Raw genomic sequence first — 15,804 nt, forward strand, 5'->3', positions numbered from 1 at the left:
CAAAATGGGGAGGGAATTAATTATAAAATCCTTGTTACAACACTTTCACCTCTAAGGAGGGAGAGATCCATGGCATGGATCTTCAGGGTTGCATTTTAATTTTGGAGTACAGATGTGCTTCATGTGATTTAGTTCTGTGTAGACACTTGTTCAAAGCATCAGAAATCGCATCTTTACTCTGTCATTCTTCTGAAATCATTCAATTGCTAAATGTGCAATTGACAAAATTGAAACCATGGCATAAAGATTCTTCCCTCCTTCCTCCCCTGCAGGTGTAGAATCAATCTGAGATGAGCCCAGTAGGCTGAAAGGTTACAGTAGTAGACCAGGTAAATAAGATGGGCAATTAGAGGACGTGGGTTAAGATGCCAGCCCTGTCAGACAGGATAGGATATATATGCATATGTATGTGTGCATGTATACATACACACATATGTATACATACGTACATATGTACTCTAAAAAGGGGATTCTTAGTCTGGATAGTCTAATTATATAATTAACAGAAAGAAAGATTTCTTTTTTGGGAGGGAGAGCTACCTTCAATTCAAGTTAATGACTATACTTCATTAAATATGTGACTTCATGTGTGCCCAGTACTCTTTACTCTCATATTTTCTGGATTGCTAGTTTGTTGGGAAATTTTGCTTTAAAGAAGTTTTCATTAAGATTTATATTACATAATGGAAGAACATGCAATTTGGAAATTCTCTCTATGGTTTGCAGTATTTAAAGACCAAAAATTAATTAAATATTGATAAGATCTATTGAAGACATCCAGAGGCACTTTGATCCAATGGAGAGACCAACTAGACTTTGAGTCAGGAATCCCAAGTTCGGTCCCTTCCTCTGCTACTTCCTTCCTATGTAGCCATGGTCAAATCACTGAAGATTCTGGAGCCTTGATTTCCTCATTTGTAAAATGGAGATGATAATACTTGTAATATATACCTCACAGCAATATTGTGGAGAATATACTTTGTAAATTGGAGACACATTATATAAGTGCGATTTTGATGTCGTTGTTGTTATAAATAAACATTCCCCAGGGAAAAGGGGAGCTTCATTCATGCTTGTATACATTGTAGAGGTAAGGGTTTAGAATCATTGGACCTAGGTTTGATTTCTAACTCTACTTATTTTCTGACCATTGAGAAAGTAAGACTTTTTTCTCACTGTCTCTTCATCTGTAAAATGAGGCAAATGATAAAGAGTTTCTATCTTACAGGAGTGTTATAGGAATCCATTGAGATAATGTATATAAAGGACTTTATAAATCTTAAAGCTCTTCTAAATATCAACTGTCATTAGGAATTTGTAAAATCTTTGTAAGCTTATTGTGCCTTTGTAATTTCAAATTGGACCAAAATGTCTGCTTTAGTCTTCCTAGTGGTGCCATTTTTAGCTGTCTTTTATTAGCATTTTTCAACGTATCTCCCTGATGATGATATATAGAAAAAAAATGAAGATAAATATTAATTGTAGTGGGATAGTGGAGTTACACCTTGGAGGCAGCTAGATGGTTCAGTGGATAGAGCTCTGAGCATGGAGTTAGGAAAACCTGAGTTCAAATGTGGCCTCAGATACTAGCTGTGTGACCCTGGGCAAGTCACTGTATCTCCATTTGTCTTAATCCACTGGAGAAGGAAACAGGAAAGTACCACAGTATGTTTGCCAAGAAAATCCCATGGACAGTATTGGATTGCTGTGATCACAGGGTCACAAACAGTTGAAAATGACCAACGACTAAACAACAAACAGCAGTGGATTGATGTGTTTTTTATTGTGGCTCTGGATAAAGGGTTTTTAAAAAATTTAATCAAAGGATTTAAAATATAAAAGCATCCCCTTTACTACTAGAATATGTAATTTTCATAATGAGCAGAGTGAGCAGAGAAACATATTTACACAATTGTTTGCTGTTCTGTACTGACTGCTAATCATTAACCATCTTTATCTGTATTAATAATTTAGGACATCTGTAATGGTATCAATTTTGTCGACTCAGAGCACGAGCAATTTCAGAAGAGAATGGGGACCTATATGACCTCGGGGGTTTATTCCTGCTCTGATATTCTGTGATTCTCCTTCAGTTCTATGTTGCCAAAATAATTTATTAGCAGGTCACATTGAGAGATTAGGATAACGTCAAACTTTCCTTTTTTGCTAGACATGGGGAATTTTGAATTCTTCTGCCAAATGGAATTGGTAGCAGTCAAGCTCTGTTCCCCTCCCTTTGCCTGAGCTATAGTTTGAGAGACAGGGTGGCAATGGTGGAAAAAGTCACAGACTTGGAGTATCCTGGATTCAAAATTGACCTGCGATTCTCACTTGCTTTGTGACTGTGGGCAGATCATTTCACTTCTCTGAATAGTTTCTCTTTTATAAAATGGGAATAACGATGTCTGAAGTGTCTACTCAGTGGGGTCATCATGAGGCTCAAATCAGATATAGAATGGAAAGTGCTTTGCAGTCTTTAAAGTGCTGTACAGAATGTCCAAGAAGTCTGAGTGTTTTAAGTTATTGAAGCTTAATACTTTAAGCGTTTGGGATACTCTGTACAAATGTCAGGTATTTCTGGCATTATTGTATTCCCCCTTTTGTGTCTAGTCTTGTCCACACTACCCAAATCCCTTTCTTACCATGAAGATAAGCTAGCCAGCATCTTAAAATCAGAATATCATAATATGAATATCCAAATATTCATTCTTCTATGTTTATTTGAACTGAATACAGTTCAAGAATAATGCAATTCAGTCAGATAATTTCTTAGTTCCCTCCTATCCCATTTTTTCTTTTCTTTTTTTTTGAAGGATTTATGTGAGGAGGTTCCATAACACCAACTAAATTGTCAGATTGATTTTTTCAGCATTTAATTGGTTATTTTGGTGCTATTGGAACCAAAACATTGGCACCAAAAATAGACATTAAAATAGAAATAAACTCCACATTTCTTATTTCCTAGGTCTTAGAACTCATGAGTATATGGGAATGGGGTGAGGTAGTGTAAGCTTACCTTCCAGTAATGCTTTCACGGAAATGATGTGAATTTCCTCAAATCCATCTAGACTTCTGAGGGGTGTGTGTGTGTGTGTGTGTGTGTGTGTGTGTGTGTGTGTGTGTGTGTGTGTGTGTGTGTGTGTGTGTGTGTGTGTGTGTTTTAATGTTCTGGCCTCTGCCTAGAGAATTGAGTGAAGATTAGTGAATTTATAATATTAGATTTTGACAGCAGTTGTTTACTGCAAATAACACAAATTATTTCTTTGAATACCTATTCCTGCTCTTGAGAAGCAATCTGTATGCACCTAACATTTAGGATGAGTCACTTACGGATTTCACATTTTAAAGAAAATGAGAGAATATAATAATATTTTTCAAAATCTTCTTCCCTTTCTTAACTCAACCCACCCCAGCAGCTAAGAGTGTATTTCTAGCCTCTTCCTCCAAATATCCTGAAAAAGAATTCTGGATGTAAGGTCTTTCTTCTCCAGGACTTCTTTGGGTAAGCTCTGAGCTTGTGGCGTCTTAAGATGATCCATACTATTTGCTGATCTTTCTTTAGGAGAGTGGCTTTTGTGATCTACTCTTGCATTGACTTGAATCACAGAGCTCTCCATCTGGCAGGGTAAAGACTGTTTTAGAGTATTTTCCATTGTAAAGACCTAATGCTCACTCATCCCATGACCACTTGGAAGCCTTGTCTTCTGCCTTGGGTCCTTCTACTGCTTTGAGAAGGTATCTAGTGTAGTGTTTGTGAAGTCCAAGAATTTTCTATCCAAATAGAGGCCCAGTATAGCCAGGAGCTCATTCTCTGTTCTAAGGATTACATTCTTAACAGCTATTTTCTACATATGCTTCTATTTTTTTGTATGCGTGTTAATTATGTAGAGATCTGATTTAGGTCCAGTTGTGTCAAGGGATCTGGTCATTCAACAAAATCATTAGGAGTTTGTCCTCCATGGTCCTGTTTCAAGCTGTGCAAGTGACTTGGGGTCAAGGCCTCATAAAGCTCTCTAACTTCTCTGTGCCTCATTCAGTGTACCCATCTGCTGCTTGGGTCTAATCAAACCTACCTCGTTCAAATGTTGGAGATCCTTGTCCATCAATAGACATAAAGTATTTTAAAGAGTATTATGTATAAGTTGCTTTTCTCCTCAGCATTTTACCCAGTGTCCTAGGGTTCAGGCAGCCTCTATTCTCCTCCATACTTACTACCCTCCACTCCAAAGATAGATATTAAAAATACTTTATGGAAATGGGGTTTTATCCATAGAGGAAAAACCTAGATGGTTCAGTGCAGTGCACAGTAGGAGAAATTATTTTATTTTTAGATTGACAGAAAAAAAAACAGGGCTTTTTTGATTGTAGTAGAGCTGAGTCCATTTGTGTATTTGGTCAAATAATGTATATATATAATTTTTATGATAAGATATTTTTTAAAAAGTGCTTTAAAGTTGCTTCAGGTATGCTTCATCTGCCTCATTTGCCTCAGTATGCCTGTAGCAAGGGGCTTTGAGTCTTCTATTGTATTACCCCAGCACCCAGTCTAGTAGTCTGTAAACCATTGTCTCTTGTTTGATATTGACTGACTTGTCCATAGACAAACCAGTTGTTTAGTGATAAACCAGAATCCTCATCTTAAGAAATGCCGGTGTTGTTCTGTCATTGTGTTGTGTATGTGTGTATATATGTATGTATGTGCATGCTTTTTGTGTTTAGTCCCATGGTGTTTTGCTCTTTGAAATCTAAAAGAAGAGGGAGGAAGCCTATTGGGTAAGTGTTCCTGGGAGTATGTGTAAAGAATATTGCTTTCTATAGGAAACATGACATGCACTCCTGAGAGATGTGATCAGAAAGTACCTACTCAGCCCTTCACAGGCACAACAGGAATTCCATTAGCCAAGAAGAGTCAGTCCGTGCTCTACTCGGTGACCATGCCAATGGAGCATCAGCATCGTGAATGGGCCTGCTGATGCTGACAAACCTGCTAAAGGACACACCTGGGTCTCTTGGAGAAGCTGTGTGGTTAATTCTTCTTACATTCTATTTGTATTGCCTGTGAGCAGTAAAAACAGTCCAGTTCTTGAAACTAACTAATGTGTAGCCTTCTGCCATTTTGTATATTTTCCTTGGTGTCTCTCCTCTGCACACTTCTTCATTGTCTATATGTTGCAGACTATTCACTTACCATGCACCTATCCATTGGCCTTTATGTGACCCTCAACTTTAATCCTTCTGATTGATTGAATTATAATTAAATTTAATGTTGATGTTTGAGAATTATGATAGTTTTTATTATTCACATTGCACTTGGGGCTATCAAATAAAATGGGCATTCATATCTCCTGGGGTGGAGGGAGGAGAAGCAGATTATTAAACATCTTTGGAAGAATGAGAATAAACCTTTGAAGAAACCTCTATTTATCCTCTCAAATAAATCTTTTTTCCTAATTCCATGTGATCATTGTTTATCCGCACCCCAAAGCAGATTAACTCTCTCCTTTGCTCTAGCTAGTGCATGTTTTACTGTTTTTGTTCAGATGTCCATGTTTTTTCCACCTCATGTATGTAGTATGTTTAAAACAATTCTGAGCATTTCATTTACTGCTTTTAATTTTCATACCCAAGAATTGTCTTTTTGTTTTCAAAGAGTCATTAGTTTACAAAGTCAGTGTTTTGTGTCAGTTCAGAGTTCTTTAATAAGTACAAGAAAAACTCCTTTTTCCATGTATATCTTCACCAATTAAACTTCTTACAAAGCTACTTCTAAAGTCACACAAAGGCCTTATGGCTCTCTTAGGTTGCAATGATTGAATACAGATTAAGGCTAGAACTGACATAAGCTCATTCTTTTTAAAATCTAGAATCTATTTTCCCAATAGCAGGTAAAGCTACAGATTTGGAGACTTTAATGGGTCTGATGGGAATCAACATGGGTCATGCGAGGAACAGGCAGTGGGCTTCACATGTCACTATTTCCTTCATAAACTACTTTTATTTTCTCCCATCGTTTTCTTGATTTCCATGGATGACCTTCATGTGCACTGCTGTGAGGTTAAAACTTAGTTGATTCTCACATCCCCCCTTACTAGATTGTAAGCTCCCTGAGGGCAGGGATTGCTTTCCTTTTCATCTCCCCTGAATCTGAGCAAAAGCCTTTTACCTAATAGATATCCAATAAATGTTTGATGACTTAAGTTACATTAGCCACAAATTAAGAGCTATGTCGGAGGATGACATGAGTCAAGGAGGGGAGCAAAGGTACCTTAAATATGATAAATTTGAGTGAGATCAAGAAATTTTTGCCAGATGGAATTTTTAATGCTCTTGGAAACCAGTTTTCTAGGCTGTGTCTCTTCCAATCTTTTTATTCAATTTTCTTGACCTTTAGACAAGTACTTCTCATCTCTGTGAAATGTGAGTGGATTGTAAATCAGATGAGTTGTATTTGGATCCTGCTGGTCTTGGGTTACTCATGTGGTCTTGGGGAAATTACTTAAAATCAATCTGTACCTCAATTTCCTCATGTGAAAAATGTGGTTTGGACTAGATGAGCCGTGAAGTTCCTTTCATCCCTAAATCTGTAATTCTCTCCCATTGTCAAGTGGTAAGGAGCTGTTCATTTAACTGGGCAGTCCAATGAACCTCTTCTTCCTGGAATGTTATTTCAGCTCTGGAACTCACACCTTATCAGTACCTTCTTTCTCTGGTCCCCCCTCTCTCACTTCGAAGACAGAGACCTCTCCTCCCTGAATTGCCATTTAAAGAAAGTGCTGAAGCCAGCTTTCTCTTCATTTTCTGCCCACTGCCCTTCTGGATTTATCTAGCAGGCCCCCAAACTGAGTATCTTTGTCCTCCCCACTCTTTTTTGTCTTCTCTTGTATATTATCTTTGCCCATCAGGGACCATCTTTTGCTTTTCTTTGTTTTCTCAGGTCTTCACACAGTGCCTAGCACATAGTGATCAAATCCACTTTCCATCCATTATCTGCTCTCTTGAGTGAACTTCTCAGTTCTGAAGGTGCTCCATGTATAAGGTAGGAAGGTTGGGTTCCCAACTCTGTCTTGCCTGTGGTGGTGGTGGGGGTGGGTAATTGTCATTGGAAGACAAGAGCTGTGTAAAATCCTTGTATCGTTCTGATAAGAGCACTTAGTATTTCAGCTTTTGAACTACTCCAAGAACTGACCCAAATGATTCTACACTCTTACCTATGGGATCTTGAGTAAATAAGTCACTTCTCTCTGTTCTTTGATCTACACTGGTGAATTCATGCAGTTTCCTCTTCCTTCTCCTCCATACAGCACTGTGAAGCCATAAGCAGAAGACAGGATCCTTCTGGAATTGTCTTAGATTTTGGGTCAGAGGATCTGCCCCACCTGTTACAACTCTGATTCGTGACCTATGTGTCCATGGTCAAGTCTCAACTCCTCTTGGACTCAATTTCCTCATTTCTAAAATAAAAGCATGGGACTAGGTGGCCCCTAAGTTTCCTTGGTCCTGAAAATCTGTTATAACAAGAAATACCAGTATCAAGAACATACTATCATTTTGGAGGAATTTTTCTCCCCACTGGATGGTAGGGACGACAAGGATTTCTATAGACATTCTTGCTGGCTCAAAGCTAGAACACCACTTCATTGACGAAGTCTATATTTTTTTCCCTCAGGCAACATGTTCAATTTGAAGGGATCACAATTCTGAAAGTGGGGAATCTACGTTCGAGCTTACTAAGTCTCCTCAACTGATACTTTGTCCCTCCTTTATGAGTTTCCGCTAACCTTTTCAAATAGCAAATACCTGAATTGGAAGTTACATTCATTGAGAGAACCATGGTGCAGTTACTGAATTTATCTCTTGAGCAAAATTCTACACTTTAAAACCCAAGCAAAAAGAGGTGAACTTGGAGTTATGTGTCCTAGGATTGCTCAACCTATTTTCCTTTAAAATTATAGAACTGAGTTTGACAGGTTTCATCTTGATGCCTTTAACCAGACAGTCGTATTTTATTTGCTTCTGTCTCCTCCCATCCTTTCCTCTCTCTCCTTCTTCAGTTTTTCCTCTCTTCTTTCTTAAAGATCCCCTAGGGAGGGATTTTAAACACCAAGAGAACAATTCTCCTCTTAGATCTGCTTGGCTAATCTTGCCTCTGAAATTCTGTTTCCCTTTGCCCATATAGAAATCTCAATGATGTTCCTGGAGTCACTTCTGTATTTTACACTCTGGCAGATCTCCTGGAATTGGACCCAATGGAATTTCTGTTTTAAATGCTACCCTAAGATCTCTGGCTGCGTCATTTGGGTTGGTTTTCCTAAAAGAATTAAATCCTAAGCTCCTCCTCATTTAAGCTTCTTTGCCAAAATACTTGAACACTAAATCAGATGTGGATAAATATATATTATACAACACACACATGCAGACACACAAATGGCAGACCTGAAGGTCTTTGAGTTGAAAAATCTTTTTCTGGGCAAAGGCAATTTCAACTGAGCACAAGTTAAGGAAAACCCAGGAAAATGAGAAAGGGGAAAAAGAGGAAGGGAAATTACTTTTTTGATCATCAGAGAATTGAGGTTTTTTAAAAAAGAGAATTCCAATTATAGTTAGAAATACTACAAAACATCCTTTGAAATTACAGTTTTAATTTTAATTTTTTTAAAGCAAAATTTGATCATTGACAAAGGGAAAATTGTATATTGTAGCTAACAAGATATTAGTGGCAAGTGATTTCAACTAAATTACAGGTTGGACTATTCCTCTAAATTGTGATGCTGGTAGATGTGGGAGCAGGGTACAATCATTATTTTTCCCCTATTCTTTTTTCTCATTTCTACCATAGCATTTATTAATCATTTGATTATGAATCTGCTCCTTGAGATATGGTTTCTGTCATTTTCCATTGTCTGAATTTTGTTTAGGGATTCCCTTACAAAACCATAGGCTTTCAATTTGGATCTTACTGTCAATCCATTTTAGTGCATTTACTGATGAAGAATATGATGCCCAGGGAGGTTAAATAACTTGCTTAAATTACCACTGCTGGTAAGTAACAAAACTGCAATTTACTATCTAGTCGCCTTGATTTCAAATAGTGACAATTGCTAACACTGAACTGGCCAAAGATTATTAACCTTTTCTATGTCATGATTTCATTTGACAGTTTAGTGAAACCTATGGACCACTATCATAATATTGTTCTTAAATAACTGACGGAGATGCTAAATTTCAATTGAACTTAATTGCAAACAGAGATGAACATGTTTCTCCAGTCCAAGTTCACAAACTTCCTGAACTCTGCATATTAGTTAAGAATCCCTAATATAACATTTAAAAATTAAAAATGTGTGTTTTATTTATGTCAGCAAATATATTCCCAATTACATGTAAATTTTTTTAACATTCATTTAAAAGCAGTTTCCAATTCTTGCCCTCTCCCTCCTCTCCTCCCTCTTTGAGAAAATAAGTAATTCAATCTGGAATTATACTTGTGAAGGCATGAAAAACATATTTCCAATTAGCCATGTTGCAAAAGAAAACAGACAAAAAAAATCAAAATAAAGTAAAAAGGTATACTTCAATCTATGTTCAAAGTTCATCAGTTTGATCTCTGGAGATGAATACAATTTTTCAACAAGTATCCTTTGTCAATCATTGTTTGATCAGAGTAACTAAGTCTTTCACAGTTGTTCATCTTTACAATATTATTGTAACTGTGTACAATGTTCTCCTGGCTTTGTGTATTTTATTTTGCATGAGTTCATGTAAAACTTCTTGGGTTTTTCTGAAATTATATTTTTTATTATTTCTTAGAGCACAATAATGCTACATTACAATCATATACCATGACTTGTTAGCCATTCCCTAATTGATGGACTTTCCCTTGATTTCTAATTCATTGCCACCATAAAAAAAGTTGCTACAAATATTTTTATACAAATGTTTCTTTTCCCATTTCTTTGATCTTTTTGGGATACAGACCTAGTAGTGGTATTGCTGGGTCAAAGGTTATGTACAGTTTTATAGCCTTTAGGCATAGTTCCAAACTGTTCTCCAGAATGATTGGATCAGTTCACAGCTCCACCAACAATGCATCAGTGTCCCAACTTTTGCACATCCCCTCTAGCATCTGTCATTTTCCTTTTCTATCATATAGTCAATCTGACAGATGTGAGGTATCAACTCAACCTTCTTTTAAAATTTTAATTGTCTAATCAGTAGTGATTTAAATTTTTTTTCTTTTTTGTGTGTGTGACTATTGATAGCTTTAATTTCTTCATCTGAAAACTATTTTGTTCATTTATCAACTGAGGAATGACTCTTATTTTTATAAATTTTGCTCAATTCTCTATATATTTGAGAGACAGAGCCTTTTATCAGAGAAACTTATTATAGATCCCCCCACTCCAGTTTCTTGTTTTCTTCTAATTTTGGCTGCATTTGTGTATGTGTATGTGTGTGTGTGTATGACATAGAGAGAGAGAGACAGAGAGAAAGAGAGAGAGAGAAAGAGAGAGAGAGGGAGAGAGAGAGCAAAACCTTTTTTAATTTAACATACTCAAAATTATCCATTTTATTTCTCATGTTCTCTATCTCTTGTTTGGTCATAAATTCTTCCTTTATGCATAGATCTGACAGGTAAAAATTTCCATACCCCCTAATTTACCTTTATTATTGCCTTTATGTCTAAAACATTTATCCATTTTGACCTTTTCTTGGTTATGGTATGAGATACTGGTCTATACCTCTTTTCTTCCAAACTGCTTTCCAGTTTTCCCAGGAGATCTCTCTTTCCAGCCTCCTAAATTGTCTTGAACTGGAAGACTGTCCCACTTCGACCTGGTTTGAGGCATTATTTTAAAGTAGTTTGGAGAGGAATGTTGGAAGATCTTGCCTGAATAATTTCTCCACTCCACCACCTTGGCTTCATTCCTGGATGTCCCTAATACACAAATTAAAAGATTTTTGAAGTGCTTGATATATGTTATCTTATTTGATCCTCTAACAAGCTTGTGAGACAGGACCCATTATTATCCCCATTTTATGAATAAACAAGCTGAGACTGAGAGAATTTAATGTATTTGCTCAGGGTCGCATTAATAGTAGGTGTCTGCAGCAGAATTTGAATTCAGAAACTTTCTGCTATACTAACTCACAACAATGTTCATTCCCCAACATTCCTAATGCAGGACTTTTGATCAAGGACATTCTTAGATCTATCTGATGACCTTATAGGATGTTGAACTTTTGTTTTAGACTTTTGAAATCGCCTCCCTATGGTGGGTGTGCTCATGCCTATTGACACCTTGCTATAAAGACGAAAGATAATTTCATTAAGTCTTAGTGATGATTACCTTCACCTAAATTCATCCTCCTTTTTATTACTGCTTAGAAACTGAAATTTTGCATCCAGCGTGAAAATGCATTTGACTTTGGTTTGGCTTTATTTCTGTGTCCTGATTTTACCGCTTTGGAGTTGAATTGCTCCCATAGGTTGGGAAAAATATTGATATTCAAAACTTTTGAAAATCAGTCATTTTAACCTCAATTCCTTATTGAGTACATATAACGTATCAGGGAATATGATAGGTCCTAGAAATAGAGACAAAAGTGAAACAGTTCTTGCCCTCAGGAAACTTATTTTCTACTGGGGGCACAAAAGGATACTTTGTAGACTATTGACAAGGGAAGGAAGAATAAGTAAGATGTTTTCTTTTTGTGGTTGTTCCTTAGAGAGGAATTTACAAAGCATATTGTAGAAGGGAAAATGACATTTTTGTAATGCCTGATGGGTATCTCTAGCAACAATATTTTTTTTCTCAGAATAGTCACCACATCCCACTGGGTCTTGGAGAAGAATGAGAATTTAGCCTACATTTAGCTTTCAGTTCTTTCAGTGGTGAAGGCTCAGGGATGCCATCTTATCCTTCCTTTCTGGAAACACTGACCTAGGGATACAATGGTCCATCCTCATGCAAAGAAATCTACTTTCATTGTTACTCCTGACTTGCTAAGCATTTTAAAAAGTAATGGAAGATGAACAAAGAGTTGGTGGAATTAGATCTCTTGGAAATTTGAAATTTTCCTCTGCATTTGCATGAAGTGCCCAAGATTAGGTTTTGCTGAATGATTCAGGCATTTCTGTTACTTCCCATAGTTTTCATAATGGTTATCATCCATCTTAAGCTGGCCAGGAAATGAATATAAGGAAAAAAAGACTTAAAAGCAAAACCCAAAAATTGCCAATTACCCCATCAACAAACTCTCTTTGTGTGTGTGTGTGTGTGTGTGTGTGTGTGTGTGTATGTACATGTGTAAGGGAGGGTGTGAGGTTAGGGAGAAGTGGAAACAACCCCTGCTGTAGAAGGGTGAATTTGACCTCCACTTTGAAGGAAGCCAGGAGGTGAGGAAGGAGAACATTCATGTACTACAGTTTGTTTTTGTTCAGTCACTTTCAGTTGTATCAACGCTTCATGACTCCATTTGGGGTTTTCTTTGTAAAGATGCTGGAGTGGTTTGCCATTTCATCCTCCAGCTCAGTTTACTGATGAGAAACCTGAGGAAAATAGGGTTAAGTGACTTGCCCAGGGTCACACCGCTATTAAGAGTCTAAGGCCAGATTTGAACTCAGGAAGACAAGTCTTCTTGACTTCAGGCCCAGCGCTCTATCCAGTGTGCCACTTAGTTGCCCTGAAAAGTCTCTTTAGACACTCCTTAGTTGATGAGCTAGATTTCTAGCTCTTTGCTACTATTAAAATAGAGCTTCTATAAATGTTTTGTTGTATATGAGGCCTTTCTTCTTATCTTAAACCTCTTTGGGGAATATGCCAAGCAGTGGAATCACAAAGAGAACGTTTGGGGTGAAATCTACAATAATGTTTCATACTGAGCCAATGTCCCATTCTACCAGTCATAAAGTCTTTCTCCCATCTCCTTCTTTAACATGTCAACAGAGCTCCTGAAGGTCAGAGGCTTTGCAATGATATCTATCTAAGCAAACAAGAAATCTTCAGTCAAAAGGACTATGGTTCTTCTAACGGGCCTGTGTCATTTGGAATTGTGTCAACAAGCAATTTGTGGAAATATTAGACTCTTTCTTCAGGCCCCTTGCATTCACACAGGCAGGAGATGATTAAGAAAGTCACACTTTTCAAAGCAGGGATGGCAGTTTTGTGTGAGTGGCATTGCTGGTTATGCAGTCACTGTATTGAGACTCTTTGTGAAGGGATGATGGGACTGTGGGCCACAGATTATTTGATTTTGTCACTTTCACACCCATTTTGGGCCAGAGCACCATAGTGAATTAGAGTGTCCTGTTCTTATCTATGTTACATATGGGTTTGGTGGAGTTCCCTCAAGTATAAATTGGAAGATGCCTCCTTCCTTCTTCCACATTGTATGTTTTTGATGCTTACAGTTCTGGTTGAGGGGGAGTGATGTGCCATTTTCCTGTTGCTTTTTATTTTTCTTGGCCTGAAAATAACCCTAAACTTAGAGAGTCAATCAGTTTGTTGGGGTTTTTTTGGTATGGGGAGGCATTTCTGATCCAACTAGGTAAGCAAACATGTTGTGATTTGTATCAATTGGTCTTTTCATTTGCACTTTTTTATTTTTAATCCTTAGGGTCCAGTCTCCCATCATGCCTGGTGACACAATCTGCCATCATGCCTGACTTGGTGATCAATACTACTGAAAAATACAATATGTCTTTATCCCCAGATTCACTCTCTGCTGGACTTTTGTGCTTCTTTTTGGGGTCTTTGTGCAATTAAGGATTAATTCCTCCTCCAGACTTTTAGGTCATTTTTTCCCTCATCCTTCCACAATTTTGTTCATATACATTTTTTACACATCTCTACATATTCATGCTGTCTACCTCATTAGAATGTAGAGTCCTTGGGGGCTGAGACTTTCATTTTTGTCTTGGTATCCTCAGTACATTGGACATTATTGGCACCTGCTAAATTCTTCTCTGTTGGTAGTTTAAATCAAATCCAGCAAACGTTTATTGAGCATCTACTATGGGCTGGGCACTGTGCTAGGCACTAGACATATCACAACAAAAATGAAACTTTTTCTACCCTCAAGCAGCATACATGCTCCTGGGGGGATAAAGTAAAGATAAACACATACAGTTCAAGGAGGAAGATGGTCATCACTGTGTTTCTATAAATAGTGTTAGCCTTCAAAAATGAGCACATCCACATCTGATTTCTGGAATGATTCCTTCTGATAGTGAATGGGGACAAGTAGAGTAATCCTGCAGAGCTTGCCCCTCGCATCTCTGGTAGAAAGTACCCAGAACTGAGAGATGCTTCTAGAGAAAAATTCAAATGGCTGCCTCGCTTTTTTGTTAGATTTCATTGTGCTCACAGGCTGTACAGGATAGACCCCTTGAAGCCTTTGTCTGAAATGGTTGCCCACACATCTAAGCCCACCCTTGTGTTGGGGTGGGAGTTAGTGGATGGGACGGTTGGCAAGGCTCAGTGTGACATTTTCATTCTAGTGTCCAACTGACCATTAGCAGTCAGCAGCCACCTATGAGCTGTTCTCGTGCTGAAATAGACAGCTCGCTGAGACCCTGATTTAGATAACTAACTCATTTTGCACAGGCTACTGAGCAACCATTAGGAGGTAATGCCTTCAAGTTCCTTTCAGCATGGACTAGATTAAGAGCAGAAATGTTGCATTTCCTCTTATTCTGCGCGACCAGAATGAAAGCTTTTTAAAGCTTTTATCTCCCCTTTTTTCTTCTTCCCTTTCCTTTCAGGATCAATCCTATAATTCCTCGTGTTTTTCATTCATTCTTTTTTCCTTCTTTTGTTCCTTCATTTCCCTCCCTCTCTCCTTCCTTCCTTCCTTCCTTCCTTCCTTCCTTCCTTCCTTCCTTCCTTCCTTCCTTCCTTCCTTCCTTCCTTTCTTTCTTTCTTTCTTTCTTTCTTTCTTTCTTTCTTTCTATCTTTCTCTCTCTCTTTCTTTCTTTCTTCTCTATATGATTCTCTCCTCCTCTTTCTCTTTCTCTCCTATTTATCTCTCTCTAATTCTCTCCTTTTTATCGCTTCTCTCTTTCTCTTGTTTCCTCTCTCCCTCCTCCCTCTTTCATTCTTTTTTTTCTGTACCAGTCTGGAAATTTTGGTGCTGACAATTTTTATCAGTTCTTGCCCAAATGATTAAGAAGGATATACAATGTAGAAGATTCCCACCTCATATGACAAGTTCATCTCTCCTTATATGTTTGTCTTAGATAAATGTGTTCAGGCAAGGGGTCACTATTCATTATGGTCATTATCCATATGTCCCAGCCCTCTTGTCTTATCTCATTTTCCCTGTCCTTTGTGAAAACCAATTCTTCTTCACCTTGGAAAGGTGCTCAAAGCTAAGTCAACAGCTTTAGAATAATTGACCTTCCTCTGCAGTTCGTTAGAAATGTAGCACCAAGTAAAAACCCTGGACTTTAGTTCAGGCTCTGCCACTGAGTAGCAAGTCACTTTGTTCCTCTGCCTCTGTTTCCTTATTTGTAAACTAAAGGAGTCCAGTTAGGTGACCACAGGTCCCTCCCACCCCTAGTCTCCTATGATGCATTGCTTTGCATCAGAGGACATTAAGGAGTTTCAATACCTTTAATTCATTGCCACTACCATATGTTGTGCCCAGCCAGGGGGCACATGGGGTGAACCATGGGAAAGAAGGACACCCTACCACAGAAACATGAATCTCATTTGCCTATCTTAGGCAAATATGGTATAGTAGAAAGAATGCTGGACTTGAACTCAAGCAAAAATTGGCTTTCCATTCCATCATTAGTACTTA

Source organism: Notamacropus eugenii, chromosome 6 (assembly GCF_028372415.1).
Source record: "Notamacropus eugenii isolate mMacEug1 chromosome 6, mMacEug1.pri_v2, whole genome shotgun sequence".
NCBI lineage: Eukaryota > Metazoa > Chordata > Mammalia > Diprotodontia > Macropodidae > Notamacropus > Notamacropus eugenii.